The sequence below is a fragment of the Myiozetetes cayanensis genome, unplaced genomic scaffold, assembly GCF_022539395.1.
Source record: "Myiozetetes cayanensis isolate MyiCay16 unplaced genomic scaffold, myiCay2020 scf4, whole genome shotgun sequence".
NCBI classification, from domain to species: domain Eukaryota; kingdom Metazoa; phylum Chordata; class Aves; order Passeriformes; family Tyrannidae; genus Myiozetetes; species Myiozetetes cayanensis.
Window position 1 is genome coordinate 57,624,957 of NW_026087631.1, and position 6,468 is coordinate 57,631,424.

The 6,468-nt window shown below is 35.2% G+C and overlaps 1 non-coding gene across 1 annotated transcript; it reads right to left on the reverse strand.

The window, feature by feature from the left end:
• Nucleotides 1-654: 654 nt before the first annotated feature.
• On the reverse strand, nucleotides 655-727 carry TRNAG-GCC (transfer RNA glycine (anticodon GCC)). The gene has a single exon. It is a non-coding gene; the product is annotated as a tRNA-Gly (tRNA).
• Between the last annotated feature and the right edge of the window lie 5,741 nt (nucleotides 728-6,468).

Sequence of the window (6,468 nt, forward strand, 5' to 3'; positions counted from 1 at the left end):
TCTTCTTATACACTCTCCATGACAGTGACTCTTGAGGTCATTGGCAAGTATTTTTGCCATTCTTCTGTCCTACCTAAAAGTGAACAAAAGCACCATTGAAACATTTTTGTTCCAACGTTGGAACATTCCCTGCAGATTTTTTTTCTTTGTACATTTTAACTTTTTCTCTTATTTTTTTCCTCAATCAAATTGCTTTGTTTGTTTGGTTTTCCCTCAGGTTTTAAACGAATGAAGCTTGGAAAAATAACACGTTTTTGTAAGTCATATTGTAGCTTTAAATTAAAATCACATGTGGTGTTCAAGTTCAGGTTTAGATGAAAAAAATACTTATGGTTGTCTCTTAACTCTTCAAATTCAGATAAATTGACAATTAATAAAATCAGAATTATATACAGTGGTTTAAGCTGTAGATTTTTTTCTCCAATATTATAATAATGGCCAGTCTTCGCGAGCGAAGATCCGGGGAAGGTCTTTACACCTTCCAGCCTGCGCATTGGATTTTTTAGGTGAGACACAGTGTGCGCGGAACTGAGCCCACCCTTTAATCCTAAGGTTCATCTGCCGGGGCCAAGCGAGCTTGGACGGTGGCAGCGAGGTCCTTAGGATGTAGATGGGTTGCCTTTAAGGGCTAACGAGCTCCATCTGCCCGGGAGTGGCCCTGACCGGGAATCGAACCCAGGCCTCGGCGGTGGCAGCGCCGCGCCCTTACCACTAGACCACCAGGGGCTCCCTCCAATATTATAATAAATATAATATAGCTTTACCTTACTAAGAGGGAAGGAGAAAGCCTGATATTCCTTTGGCATGATATTTGAGGAATTTCTTGTTTTTCAGCAGCCCTCTATACTTCTGTCTCTGAAATACTGTGATAATACAGCCAGTTTTATAAGTGGGCAAAGTATCATACTTTTGTTGCTGTTGAATACGGAAAAGGGTATATGTGAGCTACAGATGTACTATTTGGATACAAGAAGAGGTGTATTCAAGTTCATCTAGTATACTTGTATGCAAATGTATTTTCCTTTGTATCCACACAAATTTTTTTTTTTGAAGCTCATAACTATAGAGTTACAAATACTTGAAAACACTTCTCCCATGTCATAAATCTGAAAAAAATACTGTCTGTGAAAAATTACTCATTGGTTCTAACAAGGAAATTTCTCTATATTTATATATAGAATTATAATATATTACGATTTATCTTACATAAGTGTCCATCTCAATCTTACACAATAGAAAGTCAGACTTTTCAGAACTCTAAACACTCTTTAGTTACTTACAATAGTGTTAAATAAATTTTAATCCATACCTGTTGCTTTAGGAGTTTCATAGTTGCTTTGCTTCGATGCAACTTGAGTTAGAAAACCAATTGTGGCAAAGGAATTGTGTATAGTATCCATATGCTGGAATCATGAGTATGCCATTTATAAATTGTGTGCACATACAGATAACATGTAAGAGTTTTTTCCTATTTCTCTGACATAATTCTTGACCATTATTTATGATAGATCTGCCTTCACTTTCATCTTTCTAGATATTGCATCTATGTATACATAAGTCTATATACACAGATAAGAAATAAATTTGGAAAGCACTACAGTAGTCTGCATCCATTCTAAGTCACTATTATATTAACTTCCTTTGGCAAGATGCCATTCGTGATGTTTATTTTTTTATTAACATTCTTGACAGAATAGCTTACTGGCACTAACCCAAACATAAGTATATAGAAAATAACCTTGAAATACCCCAGATGATAGCATTGCCATCATCAGCATTTTTTTTTTCCACTAAAAAACAGCTTTTAGAGCAAGAAAACCTACAAAAGTGCACTTGAAACAAATTAGAGCAAATATTACATGTGGTCATGTTTCAAGGCATTACTGTTATTGTGACATTTTTTTAGGAGTAAGAAAGGTTAAACTCTAACATTTGCACAGCAACAGCACATCTGTGTACCCAGGTGTCGATAAAGACAGATGGTACATAGAGTAACAGCTGCCAATGCAAAACATGCAAAATGCAATGTAGGAGTTGAAAAGAAATCATTTGGGCCAGATCAAAGTACTAAGATAAGTTTACATGTATCACAATGTGTCAAGATTACTTTTCTAAAATCAGAATCACAAAATCTTAAAACAGTGCTATTTGATGCAAATTAGAAAGATTTTGAACAATGTAGCAGTCTAGAGTTATTCAGGTGCTGCTGTCATCAGTCTTTAACTCTTCAGTGCTGGATACCACTAAAAAAAGAAGTGGACTAAGGGTTTGAACCAATATCTAGAGGCAATGCTTGGCTGTTGCTGCCTCAGGATCTGACTGAACAGCTTTTGGGTGGAAACTCTTTCAGTATGAGTCATGGTAGGGTCAGTGGCAACATCCTAATACATTTCCAAACCTCAATATAAGGAAATACCACCCATGAGCTAAAACCAAGGTTTGATACGACTTCTTACTTACCTCAAGCATTATGGTATTGGTGAGGACTGAGAAGTAACAAGCCGAGATGATCAAGACAATTACTTTTAGTGGGATTAGGCTTCCCGGTCTAGAAACTGAAATCCTATTGTTCATGCAGTTGCAGAACAGGGAAACATGGCAGTGTGATATCAATAGAGACTGCTAGGATTGTAAGGATTATATTTCTGCTTAGGAGATAAGGATACAATTCAGTACAATTCAGTAGTTAGAACAAATGAGGACATGAACTCTTTTAGTAGGTGTCTCTCTTAATAGGAGCTTTCGATAGAAGTCTTCAAGTATTATCAGATGTATAGTACCCTGCTACTCACTTACAAATGGCCTAATGGGGTGTTCCCAACATGGTATAGTGATAAATCACAGAAGTGCCAATTAAAATGGAACACTTATTGTGTCGATCATTTAAAAGTAATGTTAAGCTCTCATAACATTCTTTCAAAATAAAAGGTATAATAAAAGCTTTATATACTGAGCTTCCTCTTCACATTACTGCCTCCTGGTTAGAGGGGTTCTTACAAGTATGATGATAATTGAAAATCTTTTGCTTTATCATTTTCATGTTTTAAAATTTCAATTACTCCAGCTGAAGGTATTCTTCATTTCACAGAACTGGACCCAAACACTGTCTCAGGGTATTCTTGTTATAAATAATTGGCATTTAATGAAATTTTTAGTTTTCAACACAGTCTTACATTCACTCAAAAATCCCCAAGACCTCTGCTCACAAAACAAAACATGAAGATACAAGATGTAATAAAAGTGGAGAACAAATATCTCTGATATTCACTATGAGGATGAACGTACCAGTTACCAGAAAAAATGGATTAAAAATTTGTCTTAACAAGACCTGATCTTTATCATCTCCCTGTTTGCCAATTTGTGCATTATTGGTCTGGATTAAGTTCAGATATGGCCCTTTGTTTTCACTGTAGAGCATTTTTTTTTCTTTAACCAAATTGTTTTCTAGCTTTGTGATGAGAAATCTGTTTCACATCAGCCCAAATAGTCATCTTTATGCCAGTCTAGGGTAGCATAACTGAGAAGAATAAAAGTAAACTGGCCTTTTCATGGGTCCCATGTTTTTTGAGACATATGGCCTGCAAGAGTTACGTGTAAATTTTCATTAGGGGATGGTGTTTCTAATTTCTGTCTGAGCAGCTTCCTCTCCTTTCAAACATGCAATAATTATTTTATAGCTTACCAACACATTTTTGCTGCAGCCTATTACATGATCACTTCAGACTGCAGAATTATATATTATCATCAACATTTGTCCTCTTTACTTTGTCAGTGCTTTGGTACAAAAGTAAGCCTTTCCTTCTCTCCTTAACTTCTTTCATTAAGAGCTTAGGTGCAGCAGCATGTTTATTACAATTGCTATGCACTAATCGTACTGTATTATTAGAAATAACAGGACACAACAGAATGAAGCTTTTACCTGATTTTGTTTCCTTTTATGGATTTTTGTTAAAACCTAAGTGCAGATTTTCATCACAGTGTGTGTAGGTTTAGCCATGCAACTCCCATTAATATTAAAAGGAATCACACAGCTGAGTCCCTGCACACCACATTGAAAACACTCTTTAACGTTATTTTAATGAACATGCTTTTATGACTAAATTATTTCAGAGTAGCTGAGCAGTTATTATCTTCCTCAGTAACTAGTGATCACCCACAGGGTAAGTTTCTCTAATATTCTGTTGTAGCCCCTGTGCCTTTGCCATGTTGTTATGGGACCTTTCTGATTATAAATGATTTTCATTGCGGTGTGCAATTAGAAACCAGCCAACAAAGTAAAGCAGCAAAACTTGATTTTGGCTGCAAGTTGAAGCTGCCCCCAGAGGTCTTTAGTTTATGCTCTGTCCCTTTTTCTATAATCAGGGTCTTTTTGAAATGCACCCAGTTTTTTCCTTTGAGGGAACATTTCTCTCTTTCTTGAGGTTCATTCCATCTTGTTTGTGGTTTACAAATCTTTTGAGATTGTTCAGGATAGTTAGCCATATGCAAAATAAAAATATAATTCTTTAATGAAAATTGAAACCATAATTTATTTATTGATGTGTAATTAATGTTTGGTTTTGAAACTTGGTAAATTGCACCCAGAAATCCACTGCATAATTAATTACTGTACGTGAACTGTGTTCTGCTGTCCACATACAAATTACGTTTATTAGCAGCTACCTTGTCTCTACACAGAGGTGGGTACTGCCAAAGACCTTACCATATGTATATCATCCTATTCCTGCACTACCCTTTCTCTTTCTACTCCCGCTCAAGAGATTAAGAAAGCGTTTTAGTCTTGTTGCTCTGTGTGGGAGTACTACAGACAAAAATCTGTCTATTGAAGTGTTGCTAATGGTACTCAATTAGAAAAGATTGATTAGATCTATTAAAAATATCTGAAAATTGATGTGACATAAATTTTCAGAAAGCTTTTCTTTTTTTTTTTTTTTTAACCAGTCAATGAAATAAAAATTGCTTATGCACTCCCACCTCATTACTTAGTTCCAGTAAAGGAAATTATAATATTTTCTCAGTTCCAGAACTCTTTTAGAGGTTTTTTGCCTCTTTCTACTGGACTCATCCTTCTATTTAGGCCACAGGACTAAGCCTTGTCTGACACATATACGTAATATGAAGCATATTTTGAACTGTCTCCTTTAGATGGGTGCATTCTCTTAGTGTGATGAAAAAAATGTAATCTATAACAATAAAAATATCATTCTGTGGTAAAGCAAATTACATAAATTTTGTAATTTTTATAAGGCTACTCACTATGGAATTACTTTGATAGCCATGAAACAGTAAAAGTAAACAACTGCAATGTTGTGTTGTTTTTTCAGGTTTGTTTTCCCACCTCAGACCAGATTTTACCGTTTTATCTCTAGAGGAGGTGAAAAAAATCTCTTCTATGGGTTATGTGAGTATTTTTCCTGGGGATCAATATAATAATCTCATTTAATCTGTAGACCATTATAACCAAGGGAATCAAGAAAACCATTTAGAGTGTCCTTGCTTTCCTCCATATGATCCCACATAAGTGATTTGAGATCATGTTCTAAAAGCAAAGAAAGTTTAGCTTGCGAATATATTGAAACTGATTAACTTCTATTAACACTGGTTGATCTCACAAATTTGTTTCTTGCTGCTTACTAATAAAGAGTTCATGTGATGTGTCACAGTCTATGACAGTAGTAATGAGCATTAACCAAGTTATCTGCCCCCAATTGATTTTGTACCACATTACCCAAAATAAAGAAATCCACATAGTCAGTCAGTCCAAAAAGACTTTTTCAACTGCTTTAAGAAATAAAAACTAAACTAATAACTTAGTAAGTCTCGATTTATTTTGTTCTTTCTTTCTCTTTTTGGTGTTTTGGTTTTTTCTGAAAGTCGAAGTTCGTAGATACGAATCCTACATATTTCGACATAAAATAACAATTTAAACATATAACTTCTTTCAATATATGTGGGAATGCAAATTCTTCATGACACTGCAAGAAGCCTTGGGATTTAAGCAAAAGCAAGGAAGAACTGTTTGCACTCACTACTTAAAGTCTTGGACCATCTGTGATAAAGGAGACAAACTAACAGTCTTGTAAACTACACGTGATAGCTCTCTTTACAGCTTTGTTTTGCTCCATCAGTCATGGAAAACTTCTTGCTTACCTGTTTGATGGAAAAATACCTCTTGTGTGTCCCTTCCCTGGAACCCTGGCTATGAATGGAGTGGCAAAGTACTGGCATAGATGCTCCTTCCCCAAACCCTACATATAGCAAAGGTTGTAATCAATAAACGATTCAATTTGTCCATACAAACGGGCTCATTTTCCAAAGGGGCGCTCTAATCATAGAATCTGTTTTGCTCACTCCAGTCAGCTGTGTATAAATGAACACACTTTAAGCCACATTTTAGAAATTGTAATAATTTCAGGTACTCTGTCTCCTTTTTTTTTCCTTTTTTTTTTTTTTTAATTTTTTTTTGTT